The following is a 25,701-nucleotide window of genomic DNA, read 5'->3' as shown; positions in this document are numbered from 1 at the left end:
CCGAGAAGCGCACGAGGGTATAATCAACCCGAGTCTTCTTCTTAACCGTCGTGCCGTTTTAAACACACATTCATTTTCCTTTTTTTTAAAAAAAAAATGAACCCGTTTGTTTTGTTTTTTTATAAATATATATATATATTTTTTAAAGAAACGCTTCTGCGAGTCACGGCAAAGTGGCGGAGCCGCCCTGATTGGGTTTTTCTTTGCTAATGAGGCGTGGCGCTCCAATAAAGCTCCCTCTCCCTCTCTCTCTCTCTCCTCCCAGCGATGTCTCCCGCCCGCACCCCCCCCCCGTATCAGAACACATTATATATTCATAGCTGCCTCCCACATTTAGCCTGCCTATTAAATATTTGCCGTGAAGCCCTTTAATCAGAAATGTTTACATTTAATGTGAGTTTTTCTAGAGAGCTTCGTAAGGAGGGAGAAGGAGGGAGGGAGGGAGAGAGAGAGTGGCGAGAAAAAAAGGGGCAATTTAAATGCAAAAATCACTGATATTTACAAAAGTAGTTAGAGCCGGTGTGCATAAACTGGGCAAATTTTAAAAGGGTTTTAGCGAATGTGCCGGGGGGGGGGGGGGGGGGGGGGGGGGGGGGCAGGCAAACCAGAGGCGAGGTGCGAAGGGTGTCGTAGCATTGGACTGTGAACGCAGCGTGTGGGGGAGAAGAGGTAGCGGCGCAAGACCGGTCCAAAAAAAAAGAAGAGCGTTGTGATGATGGCGATTATACTTTGGCGTTGGGATCAAAGACGATCGCGGTTCTGACGGAACGTGAGATACAGTCACACACAAGATCTGCTGAAAGACACCTTCGGCTTTAAAAAAAAAAAAAACACGCTTTCAGAGAAAATTAATGAACACATCTATCAACGCCACATACTGCGTTTATCAACTGTGAAGATATGAGGACTATCTCACGTAGGCTAATTACACGTAATTATTAATCATTAGTGAGTGTCGGGAGTTTTGGCAGGTGATTTTACTGGGGATTGGTCTAATCTAATGAATCCAATCTTCTAAAGCGCTGGAACTGATGGATGCTGTTGAAGTTAATGCGTTGTCTGGATGTAGACTTGCCATATTATTACTGCATTGCCCAAAAGAGGCTACCAGGAAGCTACAATGTGTTTTGGTCTCTGTCAAGACCCAAATTAGTCATGTGTACAAAACATTGCTGTCCAGGGTATAAACATAAAGTCTTCTTTAAAAAAGAAAAAAAAAAAAAAATTAATAATGGTTTATATAAGGACGTATTCGTATTACTAATTTTATCTGGCAGAGATAAACATTTGTCGAAGCATCTTTGACCATAATTGAGTAATAAATTGAAACAACATGTCATCACAAAACTGAAATTTATGGAATAATATCACAAAGGAATTGAGGGAGGGGAGGGGGGCAACGTTATTCTTTCTGAAATATTTTACCTAAAATTTAACGACAAAGCGCTTTGAGACTGGATTGAACGATCTCTGAGTTTCCCCTCCCTTGCTGAATTCCACCCCAGCTGAGACTGATTGACACCCGAAACCTGATTTGCCCCCCTGGGCAGTGCGCCTATTCTGTAGTAAATGAATTAAATGGGCAGTTTGCCCACAGTGGAAAAATCTGTGGTGAAGTTGACTTGCGGCATGCGGGTTATAAATGAGCCTACAGTAGTCTCCCCTGATTAAAAACAAGGCCCACTTCCCTCTTTCCTTTCTGCTGTGAATCTGAAGCTGTGACGTCATCCTTGCACCACGTGATTTTTTTCACCTCTTGGCTCACAGCCGGCTGACAATAGCAAAATAATAATATTCGCAATATATTTTGTTTATATACTGTAGCGCTTGTCAAAGTTCACAAAGATGCTTTACAACATAATTGCATGAAACTGCATACATGCATTCAACAAAACAGGGAAAAAGCCAACAAAAAAAAAAAGACAGGTAGCAATCCAAACAAAACAGCAAAAAGTGCATAGCAATAAAATGAAGAAAGTGTGAGCAGAGCAAAATGAGGACAACATCCAGACAACAGGTTGCATTAGTAAAATGTACGGTGTTGGAGAAAAACGGCTATTGTTAGACTGTTGTGTGCTCTGGTGAAGATGTAGTCATGTAGTCTTCTGCTACAAATGTACAGTATATCCCCGTCAGGTTCAAGGAAAAGGGGGAAGGAAGGATGTATTGGATCTTTTTTGACAGGCATCTGAAAATGTCACACACACTGGCGAGTTCAGCCAGCGATGACACTGTTTGTTTAAAAACAATTTGATTGTGGTGGCGGATACCAGACATCCCCTGTACGCACACACACGCGCGCACACACGAGCCACACAAGCTGTTGCGGGCAAGGCTGCCGTTGCCGCCGCCGCCGCTCGGCATGATGGGATATCTCTATCGAGCGTGTCTCTCTCTGGCCCGTTTGTCTCAGCCTTGTCACGGATCAGCCACTCTGTCTAGATCAGTGTCTCCATCACTCGCCCCCCCCTCCCCCCCCCAACCACCCCTCCCCCACACACACCCACCCCCCACCAGTGGTCCAGTCCACCAGGCAGCCATCTCCTCAGTCTCTGTGATGCCGTTTATCTGTCATCGCAGCAGCCCCTCAGGCTGATCCCTCTCTCCAGCAGCCCCTCGGGCTGATCCCTCTCTCCAGCAGCCCCTCTGGCTGATCCCTCTCTCCAGCAGCCCCTCTGGCTGATCCCTCTCTCCAGCAGCCCCTCTGGCTGATCCCTCTCTCCAGCAGCCCCTCAGGCTGATCCCTCTCTCCAGCAGCCCCTCGGGCTGATCCCTCTCTCCAGCAGCCCCTCTGGCTGATCCCTCTCTCCAGCAGCCCCTCTGGCTGATCCCTCCCTCCAGCAGCCCCTCTGGCTGATCCCTCTCTCCAGCAGCCCCTCAGGCTGATCCCTCTCTCCAGCAGCCCCTCTGGTAGATCCCTCTCTCCAGCAGCCCCGTCCAGTCCTCATGGCGCTCATTTTGTTTTTCACGTTTGCCGTTTTTTTTCGCCGTTTAGCAGACGCTCGCGCACGTTACGTTCTTTCACACGCGGCCCCGGACATGTTTCACGGAAGCAATTCAGGTTAAGTACCCTTTTCGCTCGGGGGTACAGCGGCAGTACCCCGTCTGCGTTACGAGCTCAGTCCTCCAGCCGTTATGCTAAACGGCTGCTGTCTATTCTTTCGGACTGAAGAAGAATTGGATGAAGAAGAAGAAGGATCCCTGCATGCCGCATGTGACCAATTCGCATTTACATTTATTGCTAAGACCTGAGTTGACTCAATCACATTTTCTCAGTTGTTCCTGACCTCAAAACCAGGAGGAAGTAGTTCAGATATTTCTTTTGAACGATTCGCACATTTAGCGTTTCGCTTTAGCCTGATTACTACGGTACGTAACGGCCGCCATTTGATGAAATAGCCCAAACCCTCCAATGAGGAAGGTGCTGTAATGGATGGGAAAGTTATTCGATGGAAAGTCGACTAAAAAAAAAAAAATCGAAAGGCGGTGTGCCTTGTGTCTCAGGCAGGGCTGCTACTGTAGTGCTTTTTCGCTAAAATATCTGTGATAAATGTGTGGTGGGGAGCCAGGTAATTTGCCCTGGCTGCCTGCTGAGCAGATGCATAATGCAAATTCACTGTTCTCGTATTCAAAAGGAGCTTTGCTGGCACTAAGCATTATCAGGCGCCCGCAAGAAGAGTGAAATGAAACAATGGCAATGCTTTTTTTTTCTTTCTTTTTCTTTCCGTGCGCCATCATCAACTAAGACCGTCTGTAATTGTGATGCATAAACCGATAAAATGCTAAAATGGATGTCGGGAAGAAGAGCTTTGGTGTACATTAGGTTGCTACAGCCCTAGACTGTGATACCAAAAGTATAATTTTATGGTTACCATGCTTGGATTTCTTTTTTTTTTTTTTTTTTTTGCATGCGTGGGTGATTCTGCTCTGGCTCCACTATAAAATGGTGGGATTGAAAAATCCAAGCCGACTCGTAATTGGAATAGTTTTAAAATTCTAACCCTTTCTCTCTGCCTCAGGAGTAGTTTGAAAGTTTTTCGGTTGGCACTAGATTTGCTTTATTTACAAAGATGGGGGTGGGGAAGCTGCTTGAATATACAGTATATATGGATAAACAAAGCAGACGTTAACCCAAACCGTTAAAAGACACATTTCTTGCTGTACAAATTGACAGCGAGTATGAAAGATATGTCAGCCATCTTGGACAAGGGCATCCGCTATGCACATAAATAACTAAAATACGGCTGTCCGAGTAACCCCCACACACACCCCCTCCCTGCTCCCTTCTGTGCTGTCCTTCAGCTGAAGAACTCTGTGTGGAAGATCGTAAAAGGTCAGCTTTTATCGTGGGATGTTAACATTAAAGAGGGAACGGGAGGCACCACACAGCACATTATTGACTCATCACCCAACCATGCTGCCCCCCCCCCCCCCACACGTCCTTACTGCTCTGTGGGGAAAGGGGGGGGGGGGACCCCACCCTCACACCTGAACGCACTCGGGCATGTGTGTGGGCCTTTGGGATTATGTTGATCGATGGACGTTAACAACGATTCGTAATTCATAGTCTGGGTTTCCGGTAGAATGCCAATGCGAGAAAATTTACCTTGAACCAGTAAAAAATATATATATATAATAAATAATTGTAGATAATAGAGCCATAAAAAATACTTATGACTGAAAATAACCCAATAGTTCACTTTGCCGGATACATTTTTTGGGTTCTGATGATGTAAACGTATCAGCCATTGTAAACCGCAATACATAGGCTGTGGATGGTCTGTATTTTTCCTGAACCTTCAGCTATAACCACTACATGCACTGCATTGCCCTGAAATAAACAAATTCCTCTTTTGCCGAGGAAAGTGCAGCTTAGGAACTAATTAAGAAGTGAATTCGGCACTGAGGTAAACTTTCTTTGCCCTACTCTCAGCCGTTTAGTCTCTCAATAAGGTTTAGACAACATATCCGTGACTGCCCAGTTTTCCCTAAATGTGTAGTCTCATAATTAAATCTCTGCTGTCTTTACCGTGAACAGAACAACTACTCAAAACATTAATTAAATGAAAGAGGAATAGAGAGCAAACCCAGACTCGCAGAAAGAGTCGAAAGGGGAAATCCAATTTCCTTACAATGTGGTGACGTTGTTCAGAAAATGAAATAATTGCCTTAACTGAAGTCAGCTTGGCATTTATGAAACGGTGCTAGTTTATTCCTCTAAACCGAACCCGTTTCGGGACCTGGGTGCATTAAATGCCACTGTGTCTCACAGATTTTGTAGTCACATAAACGCATTATGCCCTCACTGAGATGCACTCCAGAAATCCAGGGAGGATGCGCCCGATCCTCCTGGTTTTCATTGGCTGCTGTGAAGCACCATAGATGTCTCATATCTAGTGTTCTGGGAAGCTTTGAGCTCTTTTTCATTGTGAATATTCTCTCGTGTGCATTCAATGATCATCGTTTACTTTTGTTGAATTTAACCTGTAAACATTTTTCTCACATTTTTTTTATTTAAAGTTATGTTTTGCTATGTTTTAATGGAAATATTTCTCACTGCCAATTCAAAATGGACCCTGTGAATGTGCAGTGTTAGTCTGAAGGGCAACAGCTCTTTCTTTTACACTATCAGCTCTTTCTATTGTGCTACATCTCTAGCAAAAAAAAAAATGAAGCTTAAACTTTAGAAAACTTTTTTTATAAATCTGTGTGTGTGCACCCTACAGAATATATATATATGTATTTTTCAAAAACATCTGAGTGCAAACCTAAACTTTAGTGAAGATTATGCCAGATGGGACTGGAAACGACCGTGGAATCTGGATCAGTGCCAGTCCGTGCATGGGTGTGCTCGACACTGGCTGTGGCATGCTGTTTGTTGGGTGTCATTTTTTATTGGTACACCTAAAAATCGGAGGTACCCCCCCAATCTTAATCCCTCACCGCCCCCCTTCCAGAATGCGATCGGTATCTTCGCCCGGTCAAAATGAAAATTTCTCCGGTGCACCCGTGATTGCCACCCATGATTGCCACTCTGCCCTGCTGGCAGTACAGAATAATGGCTCAGGATGTGAGCTCCAAGGTTGTACGTACTGTACTTTAGATTTCCAGAGCGCATAGCGTTTCTCGTGTGAAGGGATCGTATGAATGACACGGATGAAGAGACAGGGCGCGCATATTATCCGTATCAAATTTACCGGCCGTGAATAAATAACAATAAAAAGGATTCCAACCGCACAAGGATTCCTGCTACGAAATTAATCCGCCATTGATCGTGGCAGTAAAGACGAGTCTGTCATCTCCGTCTCAGGGTGATGCAGGCTTCTCGCAGTTTAGTATGGCAGCTTTTTTAAAGACTCCGGGGCATCATGAATATGAATGACATCACCCTGGGGTTTTTCTGACGGCCCCCCCCCCCCCCCCCCCATGTGGTACTGAGAATGGCAGGGTATGAGTGATGTCACAGGACACAATTTACCCAGTGAGGAACGTTTGTCCAGACCGGAGCACATCCACCATGTGGAAGAAGCGCCACTTTTTTTTTCCCAGTAGCTAAAGCATAGCGCCTTATGTCCTGTTAGCGTACTTCGGCTTTCTGCTAGCATATGCAGCGGAAAAAGGCGAAAGAAATGTGCACAGTGCCCCTACAGTTCACTTACTGCTAGCGCTGTTTATTATGGTAACATTACAGGGAAACATGCATTATTGCGTAGGCTCATTTCTCCATCTTTTTACCCTGTTAAGGTGTAAGATTACAATGTGATTGAAGTGTTCTTGACTGAACAGGTCTAATGCTGATGTCGCAATCACTGACTAGTGATTAAGAGCGATGGAGTTCTAGAACACCGACTTAGAATTTTGAAAGATCGTTCTGCAAAAACCTCCTCTTCTCAGGGATAAAAATGGAATAGCACATATGCGCCCGGAAAATCTGTGTAATAACCGCTTAAATATGAAGAGGTGGAAACTATTAATAGACTAGACTAATTAAGCATCTACCACAGTCAAAATGACAACTGCACCAGTTGCCTCAGCCCAGCTAAATGTGTGGATGCCACGTTTTGGCAATAGTCCACACTTTTTCCTGATCTCAGTTTTTTTTGGCAGTTTTCTACCATAGATTAGGATCTCAACAAAACATTTTAAATGTTAAAAAATATGTTTCAACATATTTTAAACGTAGAAAAGCCAACTTTCGCACCTGTTACGCGGGTAGTTACTAATTGATACAGTACATTGAGGGTGAGGATACGTTGATATTAAAAGGCGTATGAATTTCTAGCAAATTACATGAGCAAATGCGCATGTGGATCTGGTAATGATGTAATCGCACTGTGTTCACTGTGGCGGTGACTGTCAGGTAGCCTAACCACACGTCACACGCACGCATGTTATCTCAAATACGTAACAGCATTATCTCTGTCCTTGTGAGCTCTGCAAGTGCGGTCTCCCACAAGATCGGACTTCTCAAGAACGGAGTCCGGAGTTCGTGCTTCTCGGTATTGAGAAGCACCTCGTATTTTTCTTCTTTTTTTTTTCGGCTGTTATGTTCACCGTTTCACTAAACTGCTGCGGGATTGTTTTAACTCGATAGACCGTCGATCGTGGACTGACAAGCGACCGCTCTTTTACTTTGTTTAGAGAGCAGGGACTCCCTCACGGTTAACGTTCCTTGGGAATTACCAAGCGCCTGAGGCCCCTACGGTCATTCCTAAAGAAAATCCCGAAAAGCTCAGCTCAGCGCTGTCTCAGTATGGCACATGCCCTGCCTAACACATAACGTGGCAGATGGCACGTCTGCCATCCCAATAAAAAAGCGCGAAGTGCGTGTAGGCTACCTGCGTCCTCAATTTGCGCGGCCTGCTCGAACGCACTGTCGGCGTTTTATCGACGCGTGGACAATTTGAGACGTATATCGTTAGTCTTTGTTTTACTCGCTGCGGGACGGGGAAACGGCCGCCTTAACACCGAGTCGCCTTAACACCGAGCCGCCTTAACACCGAGCCGCCTTAACACCCAGCCGCCTTAACACCGAGCCGCCTTAACACCGAGCCGCCTTAACACCGAGCCGCCTTAACACCGATCTGCCTTAACACCGAGCCGCCTTAACACCGAGCCGCCTTAACACCGAACCGCCTTAACGAGCCGCCTTAACACCGAGCCGCCTTAACACCGAGCCGCCTTAACACCGAGCCGCCTTAACACCGAACCGCCTTAACGAGCCGCCTTAACACCGAGCCTCCTTAACACCGAGCCTCCTTAACACCGAGCCGCCTTAACGAGCCGCCTTAACACCGAGCCGCCTTAACGAGCCGCCTTAACACCGAGCCGCCTTAACACCGAGCCGCCTTAACACCGAGCCGCTTAACACCGAGCCGCCTTAACACCGAGCCGCCTTAACACCGAGCCGCCTTAACAACTCGTCCCCTCTCTCTCTCGTCTCTCCGGCGGTAAAGTGCGCCGTAAAAACGCACAGGATGTGACCCCGGCGACGCCCGTCCACACCTCCGCTACGCGAGAGAGCAAGCCGCTGTCGTTGAGCTGCCGCTTCCATTCCGGAATCCATACGCCTGATTTACCTTTCAATTTCGCTCGTGAATAAATCCATCTCTCTACCCCCACCCCCCAGCCCCCCAGCCGGGAGCCTGACGTCATCCGGGGGGCACTTTACGCTAATGGGTCTTCCGCTGAGCGTTCGGGGGGGGGGGGGGGAGGGGGACAGCCGTCATGTCGCTACCGCTACCTCCTGGTTCCTCTCTTTCTCGCATAAGTACATCTGCATGATAATTGAGGAAATGTGTTTTGCCAGTGAGCTGGATGATCATCGCCGTGCGATGAGTGCTACGCGTCTATAAGAGAATTCCCTGGAACATTACCGTTACCGCGAACTCGCAAAGCTCAGTTTTCGGTGGATAACCCCTGTTGTCCGGTAACTGCTTGGTTTCAGGAGCCCGTGGTATTGAAAGGGGGTGTTTATGAAATTAAGGGGGTATTAAAAAGATGGGCTGGAGAAAGCAGAGAAACCCGGAGAAACTGAGAGTGTTAGGCTTGCGTCTCCTGCAGGACCGGGCCGTAAATCGAGTGTCAGACGGCGAAGACTCGTCTAGCTCTCTTAAAAAAAAAAAAAACGGTCCTCTGCCGTAACTTTTTCTTGGGGAAACGAGCGTATTGAAGAATATGATTTAATTTCTCGTTTAAACGGCTCGGTGAATCAGATAAGAACGCGGCGCTCGCGGCGGAGCGCGGCGCATTAAATTAAACGGGAATAAAAGACGGGAAAGGGCTAAACGGGGAGAGGTGCCGTCGTCAGGCGTGTCTTTCGAATCACGGCGTTACCTATCAAACCCGCCCGGCAACAGGGGGGGAAAAATATTACCTCTCTCCCATTATTGGACTATTTTTATTCCCAGCTCTTCTGGTGCATAACTTGAAGAGCCCGGCCATATTTTAATTAAAAGGAGTACGCAATCACATGAGCCGGACTTCCTTTTTTTTCTTTTTTTTTTTATTCTTATCCAAAATGGCTCCGTGGTAATAAAGTGTGGACATCTAATGTAATGGTGCCCATTACTGCTGCCTCTGCATGTACTGGCCCCGGCACGTAATGAAGTGACAGTAATGAAATGGGTTTGAACGTACATTTTTCTGCACTTTTTTATGACGTGTGAAAGCAACGGCCCAGCCGCATGTGCGTGTTTGAGCGAAGGCCAGCTTTATTTGTTGATGTGGTGGGACGGGAGACGGTCACACCTGTCTGGGGCGTAAATCCCTCCCCTTGTGTCCATACAGGTAGCGTTCACCAACCTTAATGCAGTCAGGTGATGTGATGTTGTTAAAATCACCCAGAACTGGGATTTTTTGGGGAGTGGGGGGTATTACCTGGTTTCCAAACCCCGGTCTCTCCCCGTTCAGCAAACGGGACCAGGTAAATGGTAAATGGACTGCATTTACATAGCACTTTCATCCAGAGCGCTTTACAATTGATGCCTCTCATTCACCCATTCACACACACTCACGCACCAACGGTGAAAGGCTGCCATGCAAGGCACCAATCAGCTCGTCGGGAGCAATTAGGGGTAAGGTGTCTTGCTCAGGGACACTTCGACACACCCAGGGCGGGGGGATCGAACCGGCCACCCTCCGACTCCCAGACAACTGCTCTTACCTCCTGAGCTATGTCACCCCAGCTGTCAGCGAGACCACTCCCCCTCCCAGTCCCACTCCCCCTCCCACTCCCATGCCCACTCCCACAGTCTCACCAGCACGCTAAGCTTCCCGGAGAGCGCTGGGCCAGAGGAGACTTCCCCACAAGCGCCCGCATTTAACATCTTAACGATCCGATTAGCCCTGCGCGGCGGCCATCTTGCCCTTCATAAGAGTCCTTTTAGCTCAAAATCTGATGATTTTTTTTTTCCTTTTCTTCAGGTTCAATCCCCCCTCCTCCCCCCCCCCCTCCCCCACGCAAGTCCAAATCTCTGAGCGATGCGACCTCAATCTTCCGCCTCCTCCCGTCGGCTCCCGAGTGTAATGCAGATTAATACGATCGCTCGCGCTCGAGCCGTTGCCACCATTATGTACATCTAATAACCAAAGGATATACTGTACACGCCGGCTTCCCCCCGCAGAGGGGTAAATATCTATAAAAAAATTACATCATGAAGCCGAAATAACTCTGCAAATTTTATTAGCGTATATTTTTTTTTGCGCCTCTCGTCCCATCGCTCGGGGTGACGGGTGCAGTTCACGGGCGCGAGCGCGGCCGGCGTTCGGATTTACGGGCGTGGGCGGCGGCCGCTACGCCGTGCGGTAAGTGGCGTTAGCTCAGCGTGCGTAACTGCGTTGTCTTGGGCCCGGGATCAGAGGCAGCTATACGAGCCTAATAAACCGGATGTTTCCTCTCCGCTGGCGATATGGGAGGAAGTGTGAGGGAAGGGTCCCCCTCGAGCGGGGGAAGGGATGAGTTAGCATGGCTCTGAACTCCAGGGGGGTGGGGTGGGGTGGGGTGTGTGTGAGTGTTTGTGAGCGTGTGCGTGCGCGTGTGTACACGCGTGCATGAGTGTGTGTGTGCGCACGTGAGTGTGCCTGTGAGTATGTGCGTGTGTGTGTGTGCGTGAGCGTGTGTGTACACGCGTGCATGAGTGTGTGTGTGAGTGTGTATGTGCGCGCATGAGTGTGCCTGTGAGTATGTGCGTGTGTGTGCGTGCATGTGCGCGAGTGTGTGTGTGTGAGCGTGTGTGTGTGGAGTGGGGGATTGGGAAGGATAAAAATCGATGCAGAAATTGCATGAGCCATGTGCACGCTGTGCAGGAGGACCCTTTGCTGTGTCAGCCTTGCGTGTCTGGCTTATGAGGCTCAGACGTGTCTGTCTCTCCGTCGAGGTTGTTCTTCCTTTGTTTCGCGACCCGTCAAAAAAAAAAAGCAAAACAAATGGCGCGCTGGGTTCTGTTTACACTTTTCCTCAGTAATTGGAGGACGGAGCCGCCGCAGTTTGGAGAGCAGAAGAGGCGGGGTACAGACGCAGCTCAAGGCCCGGGCCGCCTCTGTAATGTGACAGAGCGACGGGGGACAGACGGCGGTGAGCAGCGGCCGCGCGCATCACACACACAGACCGCCACCCTCCTCTCCTTCATCGCGCGCTGAACTCGAGCCGCTTTTTTACCGCGATGGAACCGTCCTCTTGCGACGCTCGGAAAACCTTGTGCTAGGCCGAGCCATTAAAAAAAAAAAATATAACACAAATATTTTTTTTTTATTGGCCTGCAGTCCTTACTTTGAGGTTCATTATTTCAAATGTATCACTACAATAAAAAAAAAACAGATAAATGGCCCGTGGGTTTTTCAATAAGACAGTAAACCCCAGGGACGGAGTATGGTTTAATATATCCTGTATTTGTGAATACAGGCTATTAATGTCTAAACCTCTGGCTCAAGCAGTCTTCATATTGGTCTGTGTTTTTCTTTGAAAATATTGACTTTATCAACTAGACTTTATGCCTGACGAAATGCAATCATAAGGTTAATCACCAGGCCCAGGTTCTTTAAAAATTCAGCATTTGAGGCTATTTAAACATTTCGCTTGAGGTGTACAATTTAGGATTAATGAATCAAAAGTGCTCCAAATACTGGACCGCTTTGTCACGTTTCCTTTTTGGGAAAAAACTGAGTCGTACATCACGCAGAGATCAAAATCGCTGCACAAGTGCAACAATCATTGCGCATCTGGCAGCCCGGCTCCACAGATAATTGTTTCCAGCTGCACAGTTTTGGACTGTTTCTGCAAATTTGTAATTATTGTAATTCCGTTACCAGTTGCTTTCTTCCCATTGGTTCCGGGGGGGGGGTACGTGTTCTTCCCTTGTTCAGTGCCAGTGCGTTAGTGCCACGTTGGGGTCCGCCAGTCGTGCTGGCACTACGGGAATGTGCCCGCCTTCCCGCTGGAACGTTCTCCAGTGACAGACGGGGGGGCGGGCGCGACCGTTTCATACCGGATCAGTTTACCTCGTTTTGCGATGGAGAAATGTTCCGCAAATTACTGGCCTGAAATCGAGCGGAAAAATACCACCACTGGGAGCCGGGGGGGGGCGGGGGCGGGTGGTGTGGCTAAACGCGTCTGCGAAACAACCCCCCCAAACGCCTGTCGCCCACCACTAAACTCCCAGTGTAACCTCCCTCCCTGCAGAACCAACTCCAAACACCATCTCCCCACTGTCCCATGAACATCCAGCACCACCCACCCCCCTACAGAACCACCGCCAAACATCTCCCCACATCTCCCCACTCTCTCCTGAACTACCAAGGCCACCCACCTCCATGCAGAACCGATATGCCGGACATCATCTCACCACTCTTTTCTGAACTCCCTGTAGAACCACCACCAAAAATCATCACCCCCCTTCCCCCCCCCCCCCCTCCCACCACCCCCCTCCCTTCTTTCCCGAATTTTTAATGAACCTCCCCAGACGGTGCGGGTGCCTTGCCGGCCCCAGGGTTCTGTGCGAGCGCCGCTTCCCGTGTCGTGTGGCTCTGATGTTGCGGCGACTGAGAGGAATAATAATAATAATCACGACGGGACGCGAGAACGCGGACGACCTCCGCTAATTTCCAAGCGAAAGTAATTAAGCGGGAGAGATGAGTTCCCAGCCAGAGTGGAAGGGGGGGGGGGGGGACTAGCGATGCTCCAGGGGGGGCGGAGACCCGGGATTGGGGTCCTCCTGGAAGTTCTCCCGCTTTTTTTGATTAGAGTCTGAGCTGATCTTTGCACGATTACTCTGCGTGATCAGAGGGAAAAGCGTAATCCGTGACTTGAGGGGAAAGCGCGCACCTTTTGACTTCCCATGCGAAGCTTGTTGTGTTTTACGCGGGCTCAGGGCTGTCCTCTACGAGATGGCTGGAAGTCTGACGATAGCAGCCTCACGGACGTAAAAATTCGGCGCTAGCCTTGCGCCGCGCTGCCTGCCCAGACGCCGTGAGGGAAAGGCCCAGCGGCACGCGTGAGCTTCAGAGTGTGCCTCGACCAACAACATGTGATGGCTTCTCACTCCACGATAGCGTTGCTCTGATAAACTGTCAGTCACCTCATACAGAGGAGCTCCACAATCTCTTCGCGCAACGCAAAACTCAATCCTGCTCGTGCAACCTGAGGCATTATCAATCAATCACAGATACATCTGTGCAGATTTTGAATGACAGCAACAAAAAAAAGCCTTGGTGAGATTTCTTTTTTCTTTTTTTATATATCTTGCTCATTTTCACTACCCTGCTTCTCATTTGAACTGCATATTGGATGAAAAAATTGGCATCGTACCCTGCAAGTAATTTTATTAGATGAATAAACCCGGTTCTCCTGGATGACATATTTGTAATTGGAATGTGCCATCACACTTCAAAAGGCTTTTTCTTTTTTTCTTTTTTTACCTCTTTCAAAGTCTGCTCATTCTAAAATTACAGCCGGGCCTTTTGAGCAGAAAGGTATAGGCACACAGCATTCTGAAATTACAGCAGTAGCACGAACCCTTATAGGGAGATGTGCAAAGAAAACGAGGTCACTAGCAAGGCTGCTGCATTGGCCGGCAATATTGCTCGTTGGTCTTTTGCAGGTAAGGAAAATAAGCGAAAGCGTTTTACAACTCATGGAGGGTGGGGAAAAAATTAGCTTAATGAACACAGTACGTAATTAGTACGACCTCTGCAATTCCAGTTTGAATCATCCTTTTCATTACTGGGCTGATTTGGGGACGAGAGACATTTTGAACAGCGCAGGGTGGGGGGGGGGGGGGGGGGGGGGGGGGGGGGGGGGGGGTGGCGATTGCTGTCGAATGTTTCTACTCGTTCAGCAGTGAGCCCTTGAGATTATGCAAGCAGGTGTCGTTTTTATTTAACTTAATATTTTTTAAATTACCTTCCTGCCATGTCAGTTCAGTGAGCGGGTCTGTGTGTGTACGTACACAGGGACGGGGCAGGGTGCGCGTGGCACCGCCCCCCTCTGTGGCTGCAATGCTGGGACATGGAGCAGCTCTGTGCGCTGAGGGGTGTAGCTAGGTTTCCTAGGTTTCCGCAGGTTTCCTAGGTTTCCGCAGAGGAACGCCGTACGCGGGGTTCAGGCCTGAAGGCCCAGCCCGGCCTTGGCTTTCAGCTCCCTGACGGTCATCTCTCTCTGCTCAGCCTTCAGAAGGACGGGGTCGTGCAGGTGTGGCTCAGGTGACTCACGATGGGGGGAGGTAACAGCCCTCTCTCTCTTTTTTTTTTTTTTTTAACAACATTCAGGTGTTTCGCCACCTGAGAATTAGTCTATGTACGTGTGAGCAGGCCTCCCCCTCCCTACGTCAACTCCCCCCCGCCCCCCCCCCCCCCCCAGCGATGGCCTGGTGGCGCCGACCCCATTAACGGCTGGCGGCATTCGTGGCGGGCTCCTGTTGAAGGGCCACCTTGACCGGATCAGCCGCCATTTTCCTTAATGCGCACGGACAGAGCCCGTGCATTTCCCTTTCTAATGCGGTCTTCCTGTTTCCTGTACCTGACCTTGCTCTGGCTTTCTTTATTTTTATGTATTCATTTTTTTTTGTGTTCCTTCCTCTGCTTCTTACGGGCTGTGATTTTCGAGTCAGGTTTGGTTTGCGCTGCAGCCTGTTATTTGCGCGGGTTAATACCAGGTTATGTGACCTGGAGGGGAATGTCTTTATCTCCAACAAACTCAGCGTAAAACGACTCTGTAAAGCAGCGCCTATTCCTCCCAGCGATCTTCTCCTTTCTGCGGGCTAAAGCTAAGCAGGATAGGGCGTGGCTCGTATCTGGATATGAAGCCACCCGCGGTTTGGGTCGCCAGATTTGGAATTTCTCAAAACCGGTCAACATGCACAGATGGAAGCGTAATTGCAAAATTACTCGGATGACATATTACATTGAACGGTCGGGACCACAAACCGGACCGGCACGTTTGAAAACCGGGCGTTCCGTTCAAAAACCAGGCCTCTGGCAACCGTACCTGTGGTAGTGTTGGTGGGTTTGTATGGTGCGGTCTGTTCTCTAAACAGCCAAAGCCAGTGCCCTGGTTTAGTGATGGGGATACTGCTGTACCGAGGTGCAGTTTTTGTTTTTGGATGGGACGCTGGTCCTTTAGTCAGAAAAAGGTCAGCATATGCGCCCTGATTCAGTATTTTCATCATCCTTTCTACATGTATTAAATTTCCATATTTTCCAAGTATGTCAGGCTGCATTTTTATAAGGTGGTGGGTCACAGAATATTTATTCATGCATTAAGTGGGTCTTAAAAAAGGGGGGAAAAAAGCGCAAACCCAAGATCTCTATTCCAGTGATAATGCCGTTGGTGACCCGTGGAGAACGGGTCATTACTGAGGTTAAGTTTCAGACAACCTTTCATGCCAATGCTGCTTCTTCTCGCAGCATCCTAGCAACCTAGTCACCTAGTGACGCCTGTGAAAGATTTTAGCTATTCCTCCGGATACTTCTGCCGCTCAAAGACCCAATCACTGCATAATAATCAGACGTGTCTGTATTTAATGAATGTCTTTGTTCGTGGGGAAGAAGGGGCGGAGAGCTCGCTGCTCGCTGTCTGAATGTCTGCCGGCATCTGCTTGCCGCTGGCCGGGCCTAGTTAGCAAGGCTAACGTGCTTGGCGTTAGCCGGGCCTTGTTAGCGAGGCTAACGTGCTAGGTGCTAACCAGGCATTGTTAGCGAGGCTAACGTGCTCGGCGCTGGCCGGGCCTCGTTATCGAGGCTAACGTGCTCGGCGGTGGCCGGGCCTCGTTAGCGAGGCTAACGTGCTAGGTGCTAGCTGGGCCTTGTTAGCGAGGCTAACGTGCTAGGTGCTAGCTGGGCCTTGTTAGCGAGGCTAACGTGCTCAGGTACTAACTGGGCCTTTTTAGTGAGGCTAACGTGCTCGGTGCTGGCCGGGCCTTGTTGGCGAGGCTAACGTGCTTGGCTGTTGTAGCAGCTGTTTAGGAGTGAACATGAAACAAATTCGCTCCTCAAGGCTCTTAACTTGGGTACATGGATGCCTGGAGGACATCACAAGCAGATGTGTGGGTCCTGTGGTGGAATGTGAATCAGGGGGAATCGTGACTTTGCTGGCCGGCACTGTACCCAGGATGACCCTTAACCCTGCTCTTACGAGGTCTGGCCCGGTCGACTGCCTGCATATGCACGCTGGCTATTTACAGAGGGACCACAGTGCTGATGGTGAGCCCCAGGGTGGATTTATTTATATTTGGTTATGGTCCTTTTCTGAGACAAGGCATCTCTCTCTGTCTCACTCTGTCTGTCTTTCTCTTTCTTTCCCCGGTTTTCTTGCTCTCTGTTTCCTCTTGCTCTCTGTCTCTCTCTCCCTCCCTCTTTGTCTCTGTCTCTCTCTCTTCGTCTTTGTCTCTCTCTCTCTCCCTTGCTCTCTCCCCCCCCCCCCCCCCCCACCCCATGCCTTCATCTGTAAACGCCCTTGCCTCTTATCCGGTACAGCTGTGTTTTTAATTGTGCCAGGAAGGGCCTCTTTCATTAGAAAGATGACAGATTGCAAGGCGTTAATTAATCTTCAACCTCGTTGGTCAAGTTGGAAGGCCACGGGCCAAATTGTTTTATCGCCGGTAAGTTGGGAATACTAAACAGCGCCGCAATGAACGCCTCGCGTAGCCCGATTGGTGGAGTGGCCACTATGACATCAGCTCGCGGGCAGCTTGACGAGGTGTTTTCATTTTTGTCCTTTGTGATTTTCAAACGCGGGCAGCCTGCCTGGCACACTGTGCAACTTCAGCCAATCACGCTTCCCTCCTCCAACTGGTTTGGTAAAAAAATGAATAGGCCTAAATTAATTGACTGTGATCCTTGCCAGGACAAGGGAACCACTAATGATTGCTTGTTTATCGATTTCCTTTCATATTATTCCCGTGTGAACGCGAATTCAGAGAGGCGAAGGGCTTAAATGAATTCTGTGTGTTCCAGCACCTGAAGGGAAAGTCCTGTTTACCAGGGAAAGGTGGTAGAGTTCTGCCAATGCCGTATTGCCTGTGATGTCGAGCCGAGGAGAGCCGGTGTGTTTCGGTGTCCTTTGTCTAGGAGACGGTCGGGCGTCGCCGTTGTGGGCACCCTGGGCCGGATTAGTGTGAAATGTCATGTTTCGCTGACTCGTAGGGACTTGGGGGGGGGGGGGGGACTGACAGCACAGCACAGTCACACCAGGACGCCCGCTGTGTAAACATTCGAGGGGGGGCTGGTGTACGGCGAATAAATTTCCCCTCGATGCGTCCCACCGCCAGATGGGTCCTGATGGAGAGTCAAGGTGATTGATGAGATTCCTCAAATTTCAGGACAGTGTGTGAAGACACTGTCGGTGTGTGTGTGTGTGTGTGTGTGTGTGTGTGTGTGTATATGTGTGTGTCTTTTAGTGTACATGTGAGTTTTAGTGTGCGTGTGCATGTGTGCGCGTGTGTGCGCACGTGTGTGTGTGTGTGTGTGTTCGCGTGCACCCGCCTGTGTCTAGACACTCTCGAACCAGCCAGAAGACAAGTAATTCATCAGTCTGAGGAAAGATGTTTTTGATGTGCAGCACCGTCCGTCTGACGCCGGAGAGATTGTGTACAGCGTATGATGGATGGAGAGAAGGAGTGTTTCACTGAAGGGGAATCAGCTGGCAGTGTTATTAATTGGCAGGGTGGAGTGGGTGGGGGTGGAGCGGGGATGGATGGGAGATGAACAAACAAAACAGTCTGGATATGGCATTTTTTTGAAAAAGGAAACCAGAACAAAATATTAACATAAACAATGTTTGCCATTTCCTGCTTGCTGGATTCTTTTGTGTGCCTTATGTGTTTTATATTGCTCTCAACTGATTGAGTGGCCAGTCTTGCAGTTTGCTCCATTCATTTGTTTAGTATCATGGTTCGTTGGTCCTGTATGGCTACACTTGGAAGCAAGTGTGATGCCTTCAAAACTAGTCAGGCTGCTGTCGGTGCACTAACTCAGTGGAACTGTACCTGTGTGTTTTCTCAAAGGAAGGACATATGACATGTTGTGGTTGCAGATAACACCTTATAGATGACGTCTCTGGACATTGAGTTGATTCATACTGGACACCTCTGAGCTGGTTTGAGTTTTCTCTCTCTCTCTCTCCCCCTCTCTCTTGCTCTCTCTCTCTCCCTCTCTCTCTCTGAAAATAGCAGCGCACAGAAACGTTCCTGTGGTGAGTGTCTAGCCAATGGATAAATGCAAAACAATGGACCTAACTAACTGCTGTATGTATATAACTATGACTGTGATATAACACCCTGTAAACACACACACACACACACACACACACACACAGTCTCGAAATGCGCGCAGTGCTAAAACGCCTACATATGGGTACTGTCTGGAGTCACATGGGTGTTCTCGTTCTCCTGCTCTAACAGCACACCCACACTCCTCCTCCCACAGCGCGCAGAGAGACGAAGCGGTGTGTCCAGCTGGACCAGACGGGCTTTTCTCTCCCGCGAGCCGGTAGTCGGGGGGGGGGGGCGATCCCTGCATTTGGGAACGGGAGGCGGTGCGATGTGGGCAGCGGCAGAGAGAGAGAGAGAGAGAGAGAGAGAGAGAGCAACAGGGGGAGGAGAGCGCTGTTTACCGCTCGCCTGCGCGGAATGACAGATACGCTCACCGGCGTCGGCTCTCTCTGTAGCTCTCACACACACACTCACACACACACACACACACACACACACACACACACAGTTATACGCACGTACACACACACACACACAAACAAGCACACATGTACACACACACACACACACACAAGCACACATAGACACACACACACACACACACAAACAACACACACACACACAAACAAACAAGCACACACACACACACACACACACAAGCACACATGTACACACACACACACAAACACACAAACAAGCACACATGTACACACACACACACACACACATACACAAACAAGTACACACACACACACACAAACAAGCACACATGTACACACACACACACACACAAACAAGTACACACACACACACACAAACAAGCACACATGTACACACACACACACAAACAAGCACACATGTACACACACACACACACAAACAAGCACACATGTACACACACACACACACAAACAAGCACACATGTACACACACACACACACACACAAACAAGCACACATGTACACACACACACACACACAAACACACAGACGTGCGAGCGTCACGTAGCCAGTCAGTTTGGTACCACCGCGTGTCGGTAATGACGCCGCGTATCGGTAATGACACCGGGTATCGGTAATGACACCGGGTATCGGTAATGACACCGCGTATCGGTAATGACACCGCGTATCGGTAATGACGCCGGGTTAGCCGCTGAGTTCTGGTGATGTGCTAGCGCACCGGCTCTTCCCGTGCTGTTAACCAGCTCTGCCGTACTGCTTGTAGTGTGTATAACGAGCTCCAGGCTACCTCTGGCAATGCTAAACACTGACAAAGTGACGGGTGCTTAAGCTACACTTTAGAAGGCTTGTCAATAACACCCTCACGTAGGCGACGGACCGCCGTTCGGTGGAGTTTTAAAGAAATGTTGAGACGCTCTCACCGTGGTACGCCTGTAGCGGACCTCCTCCTACGAACGACCGTCCCCAAAAACGCGAGGGGTCTGTAGCCCCCTCTCTGTGCCGTTTAGCACTTGCTTGTGGGTTCCGTTTGCAACGTGATGCGTCCGTTTGTGGTTTCGCCTGCGCCCCCCCCCCCCATCGGCCCCCCCCACCCCCCACCCCCCCGTACTCAATGCGACCACATTCAGGAGGAGCAAACGGCTCCACAGCACAGCCCTGCATGCCAATTCAGAGATGGGGTTGGGGGGTGGGGGTGGGGGTGGGGGGATGGGGTTAAACAAAAAAACTTCCCTACCGTGAGCAGAGGAAGAATGGCTGCGAACGCATCCCCGGGTTCTTCTCTCCTCCCTCTCCTCCCAGCGTCTTCCTTCTCTTTTTTTATTTATGTTTTATTTTTTTTTTTATTTCGGTACTCAGTCAGCTGGTCGTCTTCCGGTGCCGAAATGTTACAGTATTTCCCGGACCCACTCGTGCCCTCCTGAAAGGAGCCCTTTTTATTTCTGCCCGAACGATGGAGACTTGCGAAGGATGTGTATCTGCGCTCTCCCTCGCTCTCCCTCGCTCTCGCTCTCTCTGTGTCGCCCTCTCTCTTTCCCTCGCTCTCTATCGCGCTCGCTCGCTCTATCAAGCTTGCTCGCTCTCTCTGTCGCCCTCTCTCTCTCTTCTGTATCGCTGTCTCTCTCTGAATCGCTCCCTCTCTGTATAGCGCTCTCCCTCTCTGTATTGCTCTCTCTCTCTCTCTCTCTATGTGCTGCTGTTGCTGTTGCTGTCAGTGGGTGCTGGTCTTCAGCCAGAGAGAGGGAGCGGAGAGGAATTCAGCCGAGATTTTTCTCCCTCACAGAATCGCCCCCCCCCCCTCCTCTTTCACTCAGAGTCCCCACCCCCTCCTCTTTCTAAGTGTCTCTCTCTCTCTCTCTCTTTTTCTCTGCCTCCCCTTCCCTCTCATTCATTTACATTTCTCCCTCTCTCTCTCTCTCTCTCTCTCTCTCCCCCTCTCTCTCTCTCACAGTGAGATGGCTATGTGAAACCTGCTATTTGCCTGTCACTCAGCTCCCGGTACAAACAGGGCAGTAATTGTCGCTTGTTTTCTCGCCGGCGCTTTGTGCAGAGGCAAAGTGCGAGATTAAAATGAGCTCCTGCTCCCCTCCCCTCCCCCCCCCCCCGCCTCTTATACAGCCCCCCCCCACCCCCCCAGGCCAGTCAGCTGCCTCCGCTGTACACAGGTACACAGGTCATGCACCGAGCGGAGGAGAGGAGAGGCCCTGACTGGAAAAGGGCCCCCTGGGGGGCCCCTGGAGAGTCACCCAGGAGGGCCCCTGGGAGGCTGTGTGTGAGTTCCCTTCATCCTCCCGGGTCACGTGTGGTTGCCATGGGTGACGTGTGGTGTCTGGTCCCAGGTCGAGGGGGGGGGGGGGGGGGGGCTTCTAGCCTGTCGTCTCGCCGGTTTTGCCAGTAACGGTTGCCCCCGTCTACACACCCCCCCCCCCCCCCCCCCCCCCCCCCCCCCCCCCCCCGCGCCAGACTGCGTCCCATAAGACCACGGGCTGCCCTCCCTTTCTGTCTTGCTTGGCCCTTAATTGATCAATTAGAGTGGCTGATTGCACAGCTAACCCTGGGCTCCTGCGTCTGAGCAGGTTAGATTACTGGGAGGAAGTAAAAACCAGTGGACCACACAGCCCTCCAGGACCAGGCCTGGGGTGGCCCTGGAGTACAGAATACATTCAGCTCGGGCGAATCATGGGTATCGTACAGATAAGACACTGCAGCCACTTCATATCTAAACTCAGGAAACAGGGTTTTTTTTTTTGTCTTTTTATGGAGGGGTTGTTGGAGGCAGCTGTGTGGGACGCTGGTTATGAAACACAGATTTTAAGCAGAGGCATGCTACGGGTTCAAATCCAATGTGGGGGCACTGCAGTCCGGTACTTGGGTTAAATATCCGACTGCATAAGTTAGGCGTGACATAATAAGATGGATCATGAAATAAGTAATAAATAGTGGTATTATTCGCATCTTGGGGAAGCCACCCAGGGTTGTTTGTAGCTCTCTGAATATCCGTCTCTGTGAGGCAGAGCTCTATGGCGTTAGAATTAGCTTTGCACGGTCCTGCAAAAGGTGGGGAAATGGCTGTGAGCGTGGCTCTAAACCCCCAGCTCCAGCCGCCCCTCGTTCTCCCGGTCAGACCCTCGTTTGGACACTGAAGAATGGGGGGGGGGGTATTATTTGTGGGGTGACCCCGTGCGGAATTGAGTGACCCCTGAGCGGAATGGGGTGACCCCGTGCGGAATGGACGGCGGGCCGGGCCGGGGTCACTCTGTTTTGGGGTTTGTCATGCGGGCCACGGGGCAGTGGCGACTCTGAAAGCAGCTCTGTTGGCTGTGGGAACTCGGGGTAGAGGGTGCTGTTGATCGAGGTTCTTTTCTGGGCTACAGGTTATTCTCCATCTGCGTTTTCTTGCTGTAATGCCCGTTTCTGTACATGCATGTTCTTGCTGTAGTGTCCGGTTCTGTACGTGTTGATTCGCTATGAGAAGGCAGAATAACGTACATGATGACGAAGCAGGTTTCTGGCCGTCTCTGCGGCCCTGGGGGTGACTTGATGAAAAGTGGCAGCTGTTAAATTGTTCTGATGTCCCTCAGAGGTGACGACGCCGCTGCGTGCTTCTGGGTGACAGTCAGCGTGTCCGGCGCTGTATGATCTTATGAGCTTTTGCGGTACGTGAGAAGGTGTGTGTGACAGTGTGTCTGACACGCTTGCGTGTGTGTGAGAAGGTGTGTGTGACAGTGCGTCTGACACGATTGCGTGTGTGTGAGGTGTGTGTGACAGTGCGTCTGACGCTTGCGTGTGTGTGAGAAGGTGTGTGTGACGGTGCGTCTGACACACTTGCGTTTGTGTGAGAAGGTGCGTCTGACACGCTTGCGAGTGTGTGAGAAGGTGTGTGTGACGGTGCGTCTGACACGCTTGCGTGTGTGTGAGAAGGTGTTGTGTGACGGTGCGTCTGACACGCTTGTGTGTGTGTGAGAGAAGGTGTGTCTGACACGCTTGCGTGTGTGTGAGAAGGTGTGTCTGACACGCTTGCGTGTGTGTGAGAGAAGGTGTGTCTGACACGCTTGCGTGTGTGTGAGAAGGTGTGTCTGACACGCTTGCGTGTGTGTGAGAGAAGGTGTGTCTGACACGCTTGCGTGTGTGTGAGAGCGTGTGTGTGAGAGAAGGTGTGTCTGACACGCTTGCGTGTGTGTGAGAGAAGGTGTGTCTGACATGCTCGCGTGTGTGTGAGAGCGTGCGTGCTTGTTGCCGCTGTGCCTGGCCGCTCCTGTGATCTTCTGCTTCATTACGTTAGCGCGCGACTGGCCTCCTTTGTGATTTTCTGCTGCCGGTTGGGCTCCAGAGCGTGCCTTGCGTGTGTCTGCTCTGTTCCCACTGGCGTAACGTGATGATTTATTTCACTGTAACCTCATTGTCAGCTTCTCAAAATGTGACTGCACGTCTCGCTCTCTGTCTGCTCCCTGTGTGCCCCGCTCTGTGTGTGTGTGTGTGTGTGTGTGTGTGTGTGAGTGCGTGCGTGTGTATATGCATGTGTGTGTGTGTGTGTGCGCATGCGTTTGTGTGTGCATGCATGCGTGTGTGTGTGCGTGCATGCGTGTGTGTTTGTCTGTGCGTGCGTGCATGCATGTGTGTGCATGCGTGCGTGTATGTGTGCGTGCGTACGTGCGTGCGTGTGTGTGTGTATGTGTGTGTGTGTGTGAGTTTGAACATTATCGGTGATGCGTGTGTGTGTGTGTGTATGTGTGTGTGTGTGTGTGCGTGTATGTGTGTTCATGCGTGCTTGTGTGTGTGTGCGTGCGTGTGTGTGTGTGGCATGCTGTACCCAGCATAGCAGCAGCAGCAGCAGCAGCCTGACCGGCCTCTCGCAGGGAGAGCTCTGCAGGTCTGCGTTGGGCGGTAATGAGGCCTTCCTCTCCCCAGGCTGCGCACAGGAGGCGGTCCTGGCGGCGCGCGGAGCTCAATCCGCTCCCTTTTGTTGACACTTGATGTAGAAATTTGGGGTGGCGGCGGCGGCGGCGGGGTGCCGCAGATGGAACTCAGAACTCGTACACCAATCGCTCCGTGGAGGAAGAGCCTCGTCCTGACACGGGGTCCTTCCTGGGCTTCCACAGGCGAGGCGAAATTCGCCCCCGTCCCGCAGCGCACCGTCCCCTCTTCAGGGTTAGCCGTGAACCAGTGCCCGCTGTCCCAGTGTGGCACTCTCCTCGCTGTGGGCCACCGGTGGTCACTGGCAAAGGATAAAGGGGGTTTGATCGCTCCAAAATATCTTCTTTTTTCTTTTCTGTGACAGCTGTTGCTTTCCGTTGATGCGGGAGCCATATTGTCTGTGTTCTCTGCCAGAGCTGCAGAGTACAACCAGCGAGTCTTTCCTGGCAAAATGTTTGATTTGTCTTGGATTTCTGCAGCTTCTGTCTACTGCATACTGAGATTTGGAATGAATTTTGAAGAGAAAGGAAGTCAAACAGGTGTTACTCTTATTTGAGTTTTGCACATCCTTTTTGTTGTCATAGTTTCAGTGGAATGCCCAGCTTGTGTGTTTTTCCCGGGGGTGGTAAAAATGCTAACATTTAGCCTGCACAATGTTTATTTTGGGTCATACTGCTCCCCCCCCACCCATTACCTCACCACTCCTGCGGGGAGTTCGATGTCCTTAAAATGGACTCTGCGCACCTGAATTCTTAAATACTTCCCTGGAAGTTGAGGATGAAGCGAATGGTGGTCGAAATTCACGCGTCCCTTGTTCTCTCGTGTCCCGCCCTTCCGGTACATTCTGCCAGCAGCAGTGTCACCCCCCCCCCCCCCCTTCCCCCCTTTCCCCCTTCCCCCCTTCCCCTGGAGGGACGGTCTGCGACTGGCAGGTCATGTGACTCAATGAGACCAGAGATCAGTAGACAAATGTCAGGCTGTATCCCAAAGAGAGACGCCGATCGCACCCGGAGTACTGCATCATGCATGAGAGTTTCTTTTCCGTGGAGTCGGTCCCGATAAGCGGCACTGCAGGTGAAACACTGAAGGGTTATGGGTTATGTATTTTTAGTGTGCTCTGAAAATGGGATGCCATAAAGAAACCTGATACGCGGTTGCCCCTAACAGAAAGTTTTTGACAGGGTGGCTGGGCAGTGCAATGGTTAAAGAACTTGGCTTGCAACTCTGAAGGTTTGATTCGATGGCTCCCTGTGAGTGCTTAGCCTGAATCGCTTTAGTAAAATATTTGTCTGCATAAATGGACTGTTTAAATATATATATTTTTTGTAAGTTAGTCTACTAAGTGTCTGCTAAAAGCCAAAGATAAATGTGAATTATTTACAAAAATGGATCAATTTCATGATATTTCAACCATAGCTTCATTTTGATTTTTTTTTTTTTTGGCATATTATTTAAATTCTGCGAACAATGTTCGTATTAACAACCCTACACAATGCAGTCCATAAGTATTTGGACAGTAACACAATTTTTGTTGTTTTGGCTCCATACTGCAGTACATTAAATTTGAAAAGAACAGTGAATGTAAGTTCAAAGTGCAGACTAATATTTAAGTTGAGGGCATTTAC

At 50.0% G+C, this 25,701-nt stretch overlaps 1 protein-coding gene across 1 annotated transcript in view; it reads right to left on the bottom strand.

Annotated features, from left to right (window-relative positions):
• lrrn2 (leucine rich repeat neuronal 2) overlaps positions 1-20,746 on the bottom strand; it is a 53,653-nt gene extending 32,907 nt beyond the window's left edge. The window contains exon 1 of the mRNA XM_035389281.1: positions 20,400-20,746. The gene's annotated coding sequence lies outside the window, so the exon portion shown is untranslated. The remainder of the gene's footprint in view (positions 1-20,399) is intronic.
• Between the last annotated feature and the right edge of the window lie 4,955 nt (positions 20,747-25,701).

This window comes from Anguilla anguilla, chromosome 13 (assembly GCF_013347855.1).
Source record: "Anguilla anguilla isolate fAngAng1 chromosome 13, fAngAng1.pri, whole genome shotgun sequence".
NCBI classification, from domain to species: Eukaryota; Metazoa; Chordata; class Actinopteri; order Anguilliformes; family Anguillidae; genus Anguilla; species Anguilla anguilla.
The sequence above is the reverse complement of the archived record's forward strand: the minus strand, read 5'-3'. Positions and strand labels throughout refer to the sequence as shown.